Below are 16,157 nucleotides of genomic sequence, written 5' to 3'. Positions count from 1 at the left end.
TTCAGTTTTTTTATCATGTACAAGTGCTGCCAACTGTTGGGCATCACTAGAAAAATATCAACAAATCACTGTAGCAATGTGACGACCAGAATACATGAAAGTGGTTGACTGGAATACTTTCTTTGAAATTCTGATTATTGCAGGGGTAAAATACATGGAGCAAAAGACATTTACAACTTATGCAATAACCAGATGGCAAATAAGAGTTGAAGGGCATGAAAGGGAAGCAGTGATTGAGAAGGGAGTGAGACAAGGTTGTAGCCTATCGTCAATGTTATTCAGTCTGTACGCTGAACAAGCAGTAAAGGAAACCAAAGAAAAGATTTTGAATAGGAATTAAAGTCCACAGAGAAGAAATAAAAATTTTGAGGTCTGCCAAGGCAATAATGCTGTCAGACACACCTAAGGACTTGGAAGAGAGGTCGAACGGAATGGTCAGTGTCTTGAAAGGGGGATATAAGATAAGCACCAACAAAAGCAAAACAAGGATAACAGAATGTAGTTGAATTAAAGCAGGTGATCTTGAAGGAATTAGATTAGGAAAGAAGTAGATGAGTTTTGCTATTTGGGCAGCAAAATAATTCATGGCAATTGGAGTAGAGACAAATAGGAATTCTTTTCTCAAAGTATTGCATCAAAACAACAACAACAACAACAACAACCAAAAATGAAATGTGAGCTTCTTTCTCTTTTTCGACAGGGAACTTTATATTAGGATTAATATCATTTAGAAAATTTTAAAATTGCCTGACTCTTCTTCCATTTCTCAATTTGTCACTATCCCAAAGGAGTGTACTAGAAGCTACACTGTGTGATCAAAAGTATCCGGACACCCCAAAAACATATATTTTTCATATTAGGTGCATTGTGCTGCCAACTACTGTCAGGGTACTCCATATCAGTGACCTCTATAGTCATTAGACATCGTGAGAGAGCAGAATGGGGCACTCCGCGGAAATCACGGACTCTTTTTCGGAACGTATTCAAGTGATTGGGTGTCACTTGTGTCATACATCTGTACGTGAGATTTCCACACTCCTAAACATCCCTAGGTCCACTGTTTCTGATGTGATAGTGAAGTGGAAACGTGAAGGGGCATGTACAGCATGAAAGCGTACAGGTCGCCCTCGTCTGTTGAATGAGAGAGGCCGCTGACACTTTAAGAGGATTGTAATGTGTAATAGGCAGACGTCTATCCAGACCATCACATAGGAATTCCAAAATGCATCAAGATCCACTGCAAGTGCTATGACCATTAGGCGGGAGGAGAGAAAACTTCGATTTCATGGTCGAGTTGCTGTCCATAAGCCACACATCATGCCGGTAAATGCCAAACGCCGCCTCGCTTGGTGTAAGGAGCATAAACATTGGACGATTAAACAGTGGAAAAATGTGTTGAGTGACGAATCACGGTACACAATGTGGTGATCCAATGGCAGGGTGTGGGTGTCGTAAATGCCTGGTGAACATCATCTGCCAGCTGTCTAATGCCCACAGTAAAATTCGGAGGTGGTGGTGTTTTTCATGGAGGGGGCTTGCACCCTTGTTGTTTTGTGCGGCACTATCACAGCACAGGCCTACACTGATGTTTTAAGCACCTTTTTGCTTCCCACTGTTGAAGAGCAATTCAGGGATGGCGATTGCATCTTTCATCACGATTGAGGACCTGTTCATAATGGACGGCCTGTGGCAGAGTTGTTACATGACAATAACATCCCTGCAATGAATTGGCTTGCACAGAGTCCTGATCTGAATCCTATAGAACACCTGTGGGATGTTTTGGAACGCCAATTTCGTGCCAGGCCTCACTGACTGACATTGATACCTCTCCGTGGAGACTGGGCTGCCATTCCCCAAGAAATCTTCCAGCACCTGATTGAACATATGCCTGCGAGAGTGGAAGCTGTCATCAAGGCTAATGGTGGGCCAGCACCATAGCGAATTCCAGCATTACAGATGGAGGTTGACACGAACTTGTAAGTCATTTACAGCCAGGTGTCTGGACACTTCTGATCATATAGTGTATAATGAAGTAGTTACAAGAAAGTTTAAGTGAGGAAAGAAGTTGATGGAAAACCCACATGAAGAATGGCCAAGTTAGTGGGAGAGCTGCTAAAGAATTTGTGAAAATTTACGTTGTTGTTAAAAGGATCAGTGGGGGAAGTAAACTGTAGAGACAGACGAATACTAGAATATGCAGAAGAAATTAGAGGGGGATGTTGGTTTAGCACTTTCATAAGAAGTTTCCTGGCAGATTAAAATTGTGTGCAGGGACTCAAACCTGGGACCTTTACCTTCGCAGACAAGTGCTCTACCAACAGAGCTATCCGAGCACAACTCATGACCCTCCCTCACAGCCTTGTTCCCTATCTTCCAAACTTCACGGAAGTTCTACATACATCACAAGAAACAGTACCCTGGGATGTGGCTACATTATGTCTCCACAACAGCCTTTCTTCCAGGAATGCTAGTCCCACAAGGTAAGCAGAAGAATTCAGTTATTTTATTTATTTACTCATTCTGTATTTACAAAGGTGTTCTTCACATAACGTATTAACTAAAATATCCTGCTAGCTTATGATACTGTGCAACACACAAATATTCTTAATCCACTCTACGGCTGAGTTGAGGAGTGTGTGTATGTCCTTCAGATCACCCCCATAGCCACGCACTTCACATGCAAGTAAATGTGCACTCATATTCGGGACTGTCCGAAATGGCCCTTTTGCTCACTAGTTGTTTACACGTAACAACACTCCTTGTGACACGGTTCAGAGTTGTCCACAATTTTCTCGGGAGGTCGAATCCAGAGATCACCTCGTTGGGGTCGTCTGCTAAATTTTGGTTCTATGTTCACTTAACAGCCCACAGTTCTTTCTAATGTCTTCCGAGTCGATGTCTCATAGTCCTTCAGCAATTTTCCGTAAAGGTGACCTGGATTTAAGTCTGAGTAGACATCCTTCCAGGTGGTGTACCCCAAGTAACACCGTAACATGCTGTGACAATGAGAAGTCTACACGACTACTGCAACTGGATGCACTAACGTTTCCCGCAAAATGGAGCAAATGAACAATTCTAACAGGAAGAAGAAATTCTGTGAAGTTTGAAAGGTAGGAGGTATTGTAGTGTGAGTGTGGGTAGTGGGGCCAGCTGGGATAGCTCAGTTGGTAAGGCACTTATCCACCAAAAGGCAAAGGTGGCAGGTTTGAGTCCCAGCCAGTGCACCATTTTAATTTGCCAGGAAGTCGGATTGGTACACACTCTGCTGCAGAGTGAAAATTCATTCTACTCATACAAAGATTAATCGGTTAGAGTGAGACGAGCAGCGATGGCACCAAATGAGTTAAACAGATAAACTTAAAGGAAAAAAGAGTCATTCAAAAACTCACAGTAAACAGATACCTTTTCATGAAGGAATGCGAAGAACATGCACTGAATACAGTCCCTCTGCAGAACCCGTACCCCTTGTTTCATTAGGAAGATGATAAATTTTGAATTTGGCTTAAGATGGTGAGCCAGTACAGCAGTTCATCAACCGTACGAGCAACGTGTGACAAAGTGGGTGGATTCTGTCCCTCTGTTATGAATAACCAAATGGTTGCCGCTAAATTACATCTTTTTTCAATATGTTTACCTAATGACATATAGCACTTACCTAAAAACCTCAAGTTTTTGGAATGAATTTTCACTCTGCAGTGGAGTGTGCACTGATATTAAACTTCCTGGCAGATTTAGACTGGATTGCTCTAGAAGTTATTGTGCAGATTATTGTTTTAAGTATTCTGATTCCATTTGTGTAATTAATCTTCATTACAGAACTGTTAATTAAAAGTTACACTTAATTATGTTAGCACTATTGATCGCTACTTGCAAAAGCCCATGAGATAACACTTATATTTGAGAAGGGTGACCAACCCCATTTGAAAGTTAAACATTCTGATTTTCCAGTAAAGTATTTTAAATTACTGAAAACTAATTGTTTTCTGCAATAATTAAATTTTAAGATTTGAACCATTATCGTTTTTAATTGTAGATTTCATCAAAATCACTGTTAAATTCTGGACTTTGACTGCACATTTGTTACATAATTTTTCTGTACAAAATGACATACAGTATTAATTGATTAACTCACTAACTAATAATTTCATACAATTTACTGTTACATGCAATGTGGCACCCATACATATAAATAAGTGGATTCACATTACATGAACAGTAGTTTTCTTCTGCATTTGTAACTAGCAACATTTTCTTTTAGCCAAAATCATATCAATTCTTACTGTAAAAAAAAAAAAAAAAAAAAAAAAAAAAAAAAAAAAAAAAAAAAAAAAACCACACACAGTAAATTCCAACCTAGCCAAATTTTAAAGCATTATGTAATTTTAAAAACAACAGTTTTTTTTCCTATATTAATTGTTATAACACTGTCCCAATTAGGAAACTGTCTAGTTTACAATTTGAAAGTGAACGAGTAACATCTATGTCAAACAGGTGTGTGGTGTTGACTCGCTCCTTAATTGTGTATATCCTATAAGTGACAATACACACACCAGCAGCCGTTGAACTCATGAACTTTAATGTATAAAAACTCTTGTGTAATTACAGCACCTCTAATTAATAATATTCGGCCTGAACTTTGTTGGGATTGCCAAAAATGTATAAGGTTCTTGTCATCAAAGTGAGTGAGCGTTAGACGAGATAATAGTGAATTATGAACCGACTTAAATGATTTGTCACAGCAGTACTGAAGGAGTGTGCTAAATGTGAACTGTGCTGTTTTTGGATAAGGTTTAAACCTCCTTCATCATGTGGATTTATCTGGATAAATATGACATGCATGTTGTGTTATGACTTTGGGGTAACCAGTGGAACTGTTGAGTAGAGAAAACAAAACATTATTTCAGTACATGCCTCAAGTCAAAGTCTTTGACAGAAACTGTACGTAAATATAAATGTGAATATGAAATTGAATGTTTGGACCTTGACTGCTTCTACATAGGCCAGACAGGTAGATCATTTGAGATTAAATCCAAGGACCAGATTTCAGCACTAAAAAAACACCGCACATCAGCAATAGGTACCCACCTAAATGAAACAAAACACCTATCTAACAACACTTACTTTTATTCCAATTGATCCATAGTGAGGAGGTCCTCCAGGATGTAGAACGTGTCAGAAAACAATAATACATGACAAATATTTACAACTAAAACAAATAAGCTAATGTACCTTTGACAGTTCCCAAGTGGAAAGAGCATAGATCATATTAATGCAATGAATTTAAAATAAAAAAAGTTTTTATTTATTTATAAGGTAATAAACATATAATAGAACTACTACAATAGTTATTTACAATGAACACATTACTGCAGTGAAATAGTCAGATGTTAGACACACAAATCATTTGGTTCTACTGAGAAATTCATTAATGGAGTAGGAGGAGTTGGCCACCAATAAATCATTTAGGCTTCTCTTAAACTGAATTTCATTGGTTGTTCAGCTTTTTACGGCTACTGGCAAGTTATTGAAAATGTGTGTTCCTGAATAATGCACACCTTTTTGTACAAGAGTAAGTGACTTTAAATCATTGTGAATATTATTCTTATTTCTACTATTGATTAAATTTCATTAAGGAATAAATATATTGGGAAGCAGTAGTTAGTATCCCTAGTTCCCTAAAACAGGCCTCTGCTGTATGTTCTCGAGTTCACACCACATATAACTCTTACTGCACGTTTTTGTGCCCAGAAAAATCCCGTATGACATTATGGAGTGAAAGTAAGCATAGTGTGCCAACTTTTTCATTTTTATATCCCCTATGTCTGACAGAATTCGCATTCCAAATAGAGATTTGTTTGGACGCATCAGCAGTTTTGTGGTGTGCTCCTGCTAGCTGAATTTATTATCAAGGTGTAACCCCAAGTATTTAACACTGTCCACTTCTATCTGCTTGTCATCATATGTAAGGCATATACTCTTGGGACACCCCTTACAAATTCTGAACTGCATGTAGTGTATTGTTTTCAATGTTTAGTGACAAAGAATTGGCTAGGAACCAGCGATTAATGCCCACAAATATTTTACTAGCCGATCCTTCTCATACTACACTTGATATGCTATTTATTGCAAACAAAACAAACTTGGTATCTGATAGTGTTACTGATGAAAGGTCGTTGATATACACAAGAAAAAGTAATGGCCCTAAGATGGAACATTGTGGGACCCTCACATGTAATTAGTTCCAGTTGGATGATGCCTGATAGCGTAATACATAAGTCTTTCCTAATAACACCCTTTGTTTCCTGCCAGAGATATAAGATTTGAACCATTTTACATTTCCTGTTACACCATAACATTCTAATTTACTTAAAAGGATTTTGTGATTTACACAATCAAATGCCTTTGATAGATCACAAAATGTACCAGTTGCCTGCAATTTTTTGTCTAATGAATGAAGTACATTTTCGCTGTAAGTGTAAGTAGCCTTCTCAACATCAGAACCGTTTAGAAATCTGAACTATGACTTTGACAGTATGTTATTTGTGATAAGATGGTTATAAAGCCGATTGTTCATTACCTTTTCTAAAATTTTTGAGAATGCTGACAAAAGTGAAATTGGATGGAAATTTGACACTATTTCTTTATCTCCCTTCTCAAACAGTGGCTTAACTTCAGCATATTTCAGTCATTCAAATATTAATTAAGTACTGGATTTTACACTAATGGTATCTTGGGATATTGCTATAGCACTTCTGAATAAGATAAAACAGAAAAAATGAAATATTTTCCATTAACAAACCACATTTATTTCTGTAACACATTTACATTTGCTGTTACTACACAAAACCATAACAAGAGACAGATAATCAGCAGGGTCACAAAACAACTTAAGCCTCATATTTTATTTTTGTGACTAGCAATGTGGATTCATAATTATTTAATTTGATTTAATTTGGTTGTATAACTTAAAACAAACACAGAAGCTGCACAAATCTAATTGCTGCATGAATATTACATTACATTAAACACAGAAAACACTACAAGCAAGTCATTTCGTAGCCAGCACTTTCTTTCATACATTTATTTAACAAAACTGCACTTAATATAAAGTATAAGATAACTATGCATTTGAAAGCAATACAAATCTGAAATTTATTTACAAACTCCAAAGAGAAAAAAATTCTCCTTTTGAAAAATCATCTAGCTATAAAAGTCTATAACACAACATATTTACAGTGCTGTCATCAAATTTTAAGATGATGTAAAACAGGGTGTACTTTACACAGAAAGTTTAGTTTCAAGACAAATACATGTAACACTGTGATCATTATTGCACTAATATCTATCTAATGTTAATTGATAAGAGCAAAGCCATTAGTTCTGGTAATTTGGCGGCCTTCTATAACCACTCAGTGAAACTGGTTTGAAATGACAGTTTGCACACATGTTACTATCTTCCAGTCCTACGATACACAAGGATGTGCCTAAGATCCATAACTCTCTGTGTGTTTACTCCAAGTAAGTGTAATGTTACTATATGGAAACATTTAAATTAATTTTCAAATGTTTCTTGAAAAAAAATATCACAGCCAAAGTACGTGTCAAATGCCAAACCACACAGAACACGCAAATGGGGAGAAAAAGTAATATCGTGACAAGCAAAAAAAATGGTGTTGTTATATAAGATACCACCATTTGCAACAGACAGTTGAGATTAATAGCTACATTTCTTTTCAGGCTTGTCATACAAATGCAACTACAACCAAAGCTCTAAATGTGTTATATGGTTTTCCACTTTTATTTTTCAAAACTTGAAGATACCTACACATCATAAAGAATGAAAAAGTTGATTAGCACAGATAAATATTATGATTCTAACAAATAGCAAAAGTAATTAAAGAATCCACCAAGGTCACACCTGTGGACCACAGTCCTGTTGTTTCAGAACAGTGTACAGAATTCATGTCCCCTGTTAACAGTAAGGTGCCAGACCTACTGCAAAGACGTAACAACAATAAATGTTACGACGTTTCTGGATGAGTGAAACTGTGAGACTTACTTCCATTCAAGCTACAGTGGAATTTGGCTGGAAGGATGCTCATTTTCAATATCATCTGGTCGATTAAGCCCGGAGGCTATATAACTCAGATCGGTTTGTCAGGAACCCTACTGTGATAGCATCAAGTGTATTTCTTCTTTTACACTAAATTATAATAATTTATTTTTGAAGCAAATGTTTTCTTAAATTTATCTACTGGAAGAGGAAGGCCAGATTACAGTCTCAAAATTATGCAAAGAAAACACTGACTCAAAATTATGCAAAGAAAACACTGACTCATGTCAGGACTAAACTGTTGTAATAGAAACACATATTTTGGGTGAATAATGCTAGGTTATGATAGATTAAATTTAACATGTGTTTCTCTGAATGACTCTTCAAATTTTGGCTGTTATTTCGTTCACTGCTTGATTCTGTAATAAAAAGAAAGGTCCAATGCTCACAAGCACATAAATTATTAAAAGTAGTTTGCAAACTACTACAGTGCACTTACTTAGGCAAGACTGCTATTCTGAGTTTATAGTGGTTTTTTCTCTTAGCGAAAATAGCTGACTAACATTTGCAGAAGGGAAAAAAAAGGGCAGCAGCTTCCTTTTTTCCTCACGTCCACTCAATCCCCTCCAACCTCAGTCCTACACACTCATGTAATGATTGTTAAAAATGTCTCATCCAATCCTTCCTAAATTACTCTTTTGTCCATTAGGACAAATAAAATAATCATTAAAACAGGCTACAAGACATACTCACTTAGGTAGCTTACACACTCTAGTGAACTATTAGATCCTGGCAATGAAATTCAAAACGAGTCAGATAATATCAATCCATGGCACACAGGATTTATCATAAGAACAGTTTTCAAAGTTTCCTAGTTCTGAAATCCTAATTCAAAGAGTTGAAGCTCTAGTACAGGACTTTATGCTCTATAACAGTTGAACATAACAAACAGAATGTACTACAATGTTATACGTGGTCAAGAAAAAGCTGTACTCAAAAGCAGTTACTCTAATGACAGCACCACATCCCATCTCTGTTACTAGAACTCTGTCTTGTACATAACATGTTCTCACTGTTCTAATAACTTGATTTTAGAAAACACCTGAATTGTGATTCAACAGATTCCTCCATCGCTACTCAGTAACCTAACGTAATATTAACAAACGAAAAAAGGAAATGACAGTTTTGAATGATTTTATTTTTCTTGTTGGCCAGTTTTAAGCTAGAAAGAGGCAGACAGCAACTTTCTTAAAACCTAAACGAAAACTGATTATTTGAAAACTAAATCATGCATCTTTTAGTCATGGTTTGATCTTTTCTGCTGTATACCTTCTAAGAGTTTCGTAGAACAATGTTTATTCTACTGCAGTTTTGATGAATAATATATTTTAAACCAGTACACCTACTAACAATTCTAAAAAACTTCTTGAGAAATGTTGTACAAAATTACATCGACTTTACTCCATACTTGAAGAGTACACTTGTGGCCTCACATCGAAATAACTAACAAATTCTGGCAAGGCCACCCTGTGCCCCAAAGCTCTAAATACATAAAATTAGAAAATCTGTAAATCATCAAATGAAGGAAATCAAGACATTGTGAGCTGTCTGATTACTATCAATATGCTACAACTAGCAAGAATACATGCACTTGTAACAGCATACATCAAATAGATAACACATCATAATGTTACAAATATGTGGCCTACACATGTTAATGGAATACAAGAACTTACTATATATGATATTTTTAAAGTATTCAGTGCTAAGTATTCAAATATAAAGGCAACAGGAAAGGCAATTTAATGCTTCTATATTCTTTTTTCTACATTATCTGCCTTATTCTTTCATAAGATATACAAGAAGAGGGATGGGGATTTGGGGGTCAGAGGTAAAACTGCCCACATACTCAGCCATGAAAGCATGCCATGAGCATGCTAAATGGATGAAGCTTGGATCATTTTCTAGTTGTTCCAATGAAACTACACAAGTTTGCTGTTTTACACTACCAACTAACTGTGAAGATCCCGTCAGAGTAACTCACAAAAAGAATAAAATGAAGAAGAATATGCATTATTTACTTCAAAATTACTTATGCCATTGCGTTACTAGTGAGGACATGAGCTCCAGACAATCTGTTACTGAAGTTTTGAGCTTAATCTTATAATCAAGCCAGCACAAACGAGCTCTGATATTTTCATTCTAGTGTGGCGAAAGTAGTTGAGTAGTATTTGTAAAAATCTAACTCCAGTCGTGGAAGGCACGGGGAGTCACTGCACGACTCGGCGCCTTCCCCAGACTAGATCTACTGAGTTTTTGTCCCTGCGATCATCTCAAACGTATGTGTGTGTTCGTCATATGTATACTTATTTACAGTACTCGTATCATTATATTAAAAATAGCAAAATATATTTCTCTGGTATTCTACTAATAGTCCTGCGAGGCTCAGAAGGCTGGGCTCATCGAGAGCTGCTCTTAAGGCCTGTTCGGATCTCTACTACTGACTTCTCTTCAGCTTCCTTGGATAGTCTGATCACATGATGCAGACTGCTTTACATAGTATCTTACATATTTACATGGTTATAATCCCTACAAAGTTTCTAATTGCTATAGGTTGCTTGATCCAAGTGACTACTGTTGTATTCTGCTGAATCATTTATGCAAATGACCCAACAGACAACATACCTAAAGAGTACATGATAATTATTCACCTTTTTATTTGTACATGACCATAATTAAATGGCAGCAAGTTTCCACTACATAACCCATTCATCACAATTTTAAGGCATACTCTAGTTGCATAAAGATTTTGTGAACACAAAGTACAGTAAATGAACTGGATAAGTGGCAAGTACAATAATAACACCAAAGAATAGGGCTGTTTAAAATGTAATGAATTATTTACAACTATAAAGAAATTTTAGTACAATTCATTAAATGCAGATGTACGCTTCATTCACACAAATGCACCCCTTTTCAAACTACATGGCAGTATATCTTTCCAAATTTATATTTATGGAACAGTTAGAGGTTAGGTATAAGTGAAACCAAGAAATGTGAAGTTACAATAATTGTGTCTTAATTACATTTCATACAAAAAAGTTCACTTGGCATTATGTGTGTTTTCCAAGTTGTAAAAGTAACATTGGTGTTTACAGAGTCTGTCCCAAAAGTTACAGGATTTATTTATTTATTTTCTGTCTCCAGGAGAATGAAAGGAGGTGTGGTGGTGGTGGTGGTGATGGTGGTGGTGTGAAGGATGATGGCGTAGGACTTCGGCCAGTTCCCAGTCAGTGGCCTCATGCAACAATGAAAATGTTGTGGCAAGTTAACACAGTGATAAGTTTGGTCAAATTTAGGTTGACAAGGTATAATGGATTCTAGGGTAGATAAGAATATCTCAAAGATGAACACCTCTCAGCTCCTAAACTGGACCAAAATATGCGATCCATGAAAGAAGTATCAGTGACAGATCGAGATTTCAGTGACAGTATGATTGCTGATATTGTTGGGGAGTCTAAAATGTATCACATTACTTTTGAGAATTTGCATGCAAGAAAAATTTCTGTGAAATATGTTCTTTAAATTATGACTGACAAGCAGAACAATTTTTGCATCTCAATTTTGTGCAGACTAAAAGGCTGCCTGATGCATGTTTGACAATCGGTAATGAAATTGGGGTATTGAGGAGAAACACATAAACAAAAAGATAATTCCGAGTGGCATAGTGCAGCTTCAGTTTGACAAAAAGGTGTAAAGAGCATGTGCACTGACTTTCTTAGCTAGAATACAGCAAAAGTTACTGAGTCTATGGTTGTAAAGAATATTTAAATGTTTGTCTGTGGCAATGGTCTTAAACATTCTCTCCACAAGTGATTTCCGGCACTGTGGAAATTCCTTGGGGATTACTAAGGAAAGTATTGTGTACACTTGAACTTGATTTTGATACACTGATGTTTCAGAACATTTCTAGTTGCTTTTGGAACAGGCACTGTGTAAACATAAGAATATATTTTGGTTGATAAAACAATAATGTCATTAAATATCAAATAATTTATTGCAGTAAATAATGCGCCTGAAAAAAAAGGGGGGGGTGACTGCTTATGGCAGCAAGTTACAGTCTGTTACAGCAGTTGGTTACAGCTGTTGGTTCTTCAGGATGTGGAGTTATGTTAAAAAATTGGTCACGTTATGCATTTTTGTGTGTCTCTTTTAGAGACATTTACTTTTCAAACATACTGTTACAGCCACCAGATGGAATGATTTGGAGAAGCAGAAAATTTACACATCAGTATACAAATTTACACTGAAAGTGCTGAATTACTTGTCATATTACTCAATGTTCTTTTAAAAGTGTTAACAAATTTGTATGTGAGTAGTGCATGCCTGAAATATACTGACTCACAGATTGCTTTGTTTTGTTTTGAACTATTGCAAGTACTTCTAGAAAGGATATGATGCAATTAACAAATATTGGAGTTCTTACTGACAAGCTGTCACTGGGGACACCAAGCTGAGAAGGGCACCATAACTGTAAGATTTCTATACAGAATGTAACACAATTAGCAACAGCTGCTTGAGACACCAAGCTGTGAGGGGCGAGTGCAAGATTTGTATACAATGAGTATCACAAAAGTGATGAAAACTGACATGCGTGAAAGTGTACAATGGAAACAGAGGGTTCCAAATGATAAGCTGCTTGTGTGGAAAAATGTTCTCAAACAGTCTGAATATAAAACACGTATTATTTACAGCAATACCTTCTATCCGTACAGTTTTACTGTGTTTCAAGAAAGTGGTGTACTTTCATGCACTTGCAAGAGAAAAAAATCCCCTCTCTTCATCTCTACAAACTGTGAAACACATACATCCTTGAAAACACTGAAAGCTATACATGTGTTATGTATTTCTTACAAGGGACATAATATACAAAACAGTATTTGACTTAATCTAATAAATATTTTACAAAACTACTGCCACTTTCAATATTTGGAAATCCAGAATTTCAGAATATGACAGCTAAAAAGTGACAACATTAATTTCTCCTTCCAAAAACCGTTACATAATAAACTCAAACTAAACGTTTACCACAAAATTTCTGATTAACTAAGGATTTGAGGTTGTCTGTAGGCAACAATACAGTAGCAGAACAGGACACAACCAAAATCTCCATGGATAATGATAACAGGCAACAACCCAAGAGCACAGTTCAAAAAAGAGTGAACAAAAATGAAAAGTAATGACCAATGTGGAAAACTGGTCCAGGATAACACAAGCAGCACACACACGGTAAAAAAAAAAAAAAAAAAAAAAAAAAAAAAAAAAAAAAAAAAAAAAAAAAAAAAGCATTTAGACATTTTTGTGGGAAAGTCTGATATGTGGTGAAGTTGTGCCAAATCTGGAATAAAAACCCAAGTTTTCAATTATTTCTGTCCATGTAATCATATGCAGGTGTTGTGATGGTGTTCTCTATACACAGGAAAGTGAGGTAAACTTCCAGATTGAAGCACAGTGGGCCTGGACATTCGAAGGCATACAGAAATCATATGAGCAGTGAACAGGTAGCACTCCCTCCAACAACAGAGAAATCACGAGTTCAAACCAGTTCACAATGAGACTAAGTAGAAAAAGAAGCAGTGGAAAATCAAATTTGTGACAAATACAAAAACCAAGGATATTTTATCGATTCTTGGGAATTTAAGAGGTTAACGTGATTAAATACGTGGAGTGACAGGTCATTTACAACTTGTACAGAAACCAGACAGCAGTTATGACAGCAAAGGACTCGAATGGGAAAGAAACAGAGTACAGACAAAAAGAGAATGGCAGATGTTGAAAATACTTGTTATAAAGGAATGGTGAAAATTATAAGAGTAGATTGGATAGAAAATAAAGAGGTATTGAAATGAATGTAAGAGAAGTGAGCTTTATGGCACAACTTGACTAAAAGAAGGGACAGCCTGGTAGGTTGCATTCTGAGGCATCAAACAACAGTCAATTTGGTGATGGAATGAACCAAAGTTTGAGTACACTAAGTAGGTTCAAACGGATGTAAGTTGCAGTAGTTATGCAGAGGTTAAGAGTTATATCAAACCATGCCGAAGATCGCAACTGCATGGAGAGGGCACTGTATACTGAGTAGCAAGTTATTCTGAATAAATAAGTTTTAAAGGATGCAGGAACTATAACATATATGAGGGGAGGGTAGGGTCCATGTCAATGTAAAAATGTAAGTGTGTGTGTGTGTGTGGGGGGGGGGGGGGGGGGGGGGGGGTGCTACTGTTGCCACAGTTCCTCCCTATGCAGAGTCTGCTTAGAAATGACACTGAAAAACCACAAGGAACTATAGAGCAAGCCCAGAGGAACAAACTGAACAAAGGAAACCATGCCCAGGAACCTCGACAAAAAATGGTATGGGGGCATCAGACGTATGGGGAACACCACAATAATCTGTGATAAACCTAATGGGCTGCTTTTTCTAGGTCTAATTGGAGTGCGTGGTTTAAAATACTCCCACGGAGTCAAACAAAGACTTACTTGGCACAATACAGGAAGTCTGCGAAGATGTTCGCAATGCACTACGCTTCTCGGAGTGAGTGCCATAATCGGTGGCACGCGCTTCTCTCATGTCTTGGAGGCAACCATTTGCCAACCAACACCTTTTGTAGTTCTGTTCTACTTTCCAGTATTACCTTGGATATTTGTGCCTTCTTCCTCTAACCTATTTTGTGATTTCTGCCCATGTCTTTTTTTCTCCTTTTACATTAAAAAAAACACTTCAAATCTGGTATTTCTTGAACATCTAACATGACTGCTACTGTTGCCAATGTAGAGGTGTGGTCTACCAAGTGCTGCTCGGAAGGTACAGTAGGAAGCATAAATCATCACATTTCCAATGCTCTGCAGCAGGAAGTGGCATTTACAGACGTGTCCACGGTCTAAACTTATTTCTCAAAGTACTCTCTGCAATTCGCTGCAGTTTTTCAGTGTACTTTCTATATAGAAAATATCATCAGAGTGCTGGCAATAAGTTTTAACCGTGACTATAATAGGGGTGGAAGTTACTAGAAGCTGATGTTCTGCATATGATTTTACATGGATCAACTACATACAGGGAGCACAACAATCCCCTGATATTTTATCAATTTCTGAGTCTTTAATAATACTCCTACTTATAGTTCGTTTTTCTGTTCACAGTGTGTGTCATCACTGTGGAGTTCATACACTAGATGCTCTTCCTGTCTTTGCTGTATTGTTAGAATTATTTAGGAAAGGACATAACAAATACAACATGAACACAAGTGATTGCTCTACAGTAGAAATTCAACCAACAAATGACAAACAAAGAGCTTATACTACTCAGAAATGATATATGTTTCTCATACACACTCTGGATCAACTGGGACCGTGTAATCTGGGAACTATACAAATGAAACAAACACATCTAACAGTTCTTTGACATTGTAAAGGAGGTCAAAACAAAATTAAGATTTGACTTTTCCACATACACATCCTTACATCAACTAGCACACACTGTTCCTACAGAAGCTTTACTAACGATCTGGAAGGCACTTCAGCCAATATTGGCTAAGTCCCAGATCATTTCTACAAAGTTTTTAACGTTCACCTGGACACTTATTTATCATTGTTGCTAAGAAGTAATAAGCTGCAGTTTAGTAAAAATACACATTATATTCGTGAGTGACACTGAGCTCGTAAGCAAAACTACCTCATAGAAGATGCTGTAGTTGACAAAGTGAATTGCTAAAATAAGTCCTAATAGTGAGGTATCTATTAAATTTCCAATGATCACCTATATTATAATTGTCTGATAATATGCTGAACATAATATTATGATTTGCACGCATGACTACTATTCAACACACACAAACTACATATCTTACAGTCTACTTTGTCCTGGAAGCTTTAAGCTTCACCCGTTTTTGAGTGATGCTTTTTTCACTTCCTTATGGATAACATGATTAGCATGTTCTGACCTTCTGCCGTATCTGACATTATATACAAACTTAATCATACTTTAAAAAATAAAACATTAGCATGGCTCTGAACTCATGCTCACGTAACTACACACACACACACACAC

The 16,157-nt window shown here is 36.6% G+C and overlaps 1 protein-coding gene across 4 annotated transcripts in view; it reads right to left on the bottom strand.

Moving 5' to 3' along the window:
• Positions 1–6,781: 6,781 nt before the first annotated feature.
• The window catches only part of LOC126292008 (kelch domain-containing protein 2-like), a 180,428-nt gene continuing 171,052 nt past the window's right edge, over positions 6,782–16,157 (bottom strand). For all 4 annotated transcript variants that reach the window (XM_049985796.1, XM_049985795.1, XM_049985793.1 and 1 more), the window contains one exon: positions 6,782–16,137. The gene's annotated coding sequence lies outside the window, so the exon portion shown is untranslated. The remainder of the gene's footprint in view (positions 16,138–16,157) is intronic.

This window comes from Schistocerca gregaria, chromosome 9 (genome assembly GCF_023897955.1).
Source record: "Schistocerca gregaria isolate iqSchGreg1 chromosome 9, iqSchGreg1.2, whole genome shotgun sequence".
Classification (NCBI taxonomy): domain Eukaryota; kingdom Metazoa; phylum Arthropoda; class Insecta; order Orthoptera; family Acrididae; genus Schistocerca; species Schistocerca gregaria.
The sequence above is the reverse complement of the archived record's forward strand: the minus strand, read 5'-3'. Positions and strand labels throughout refer to the sequence as shown.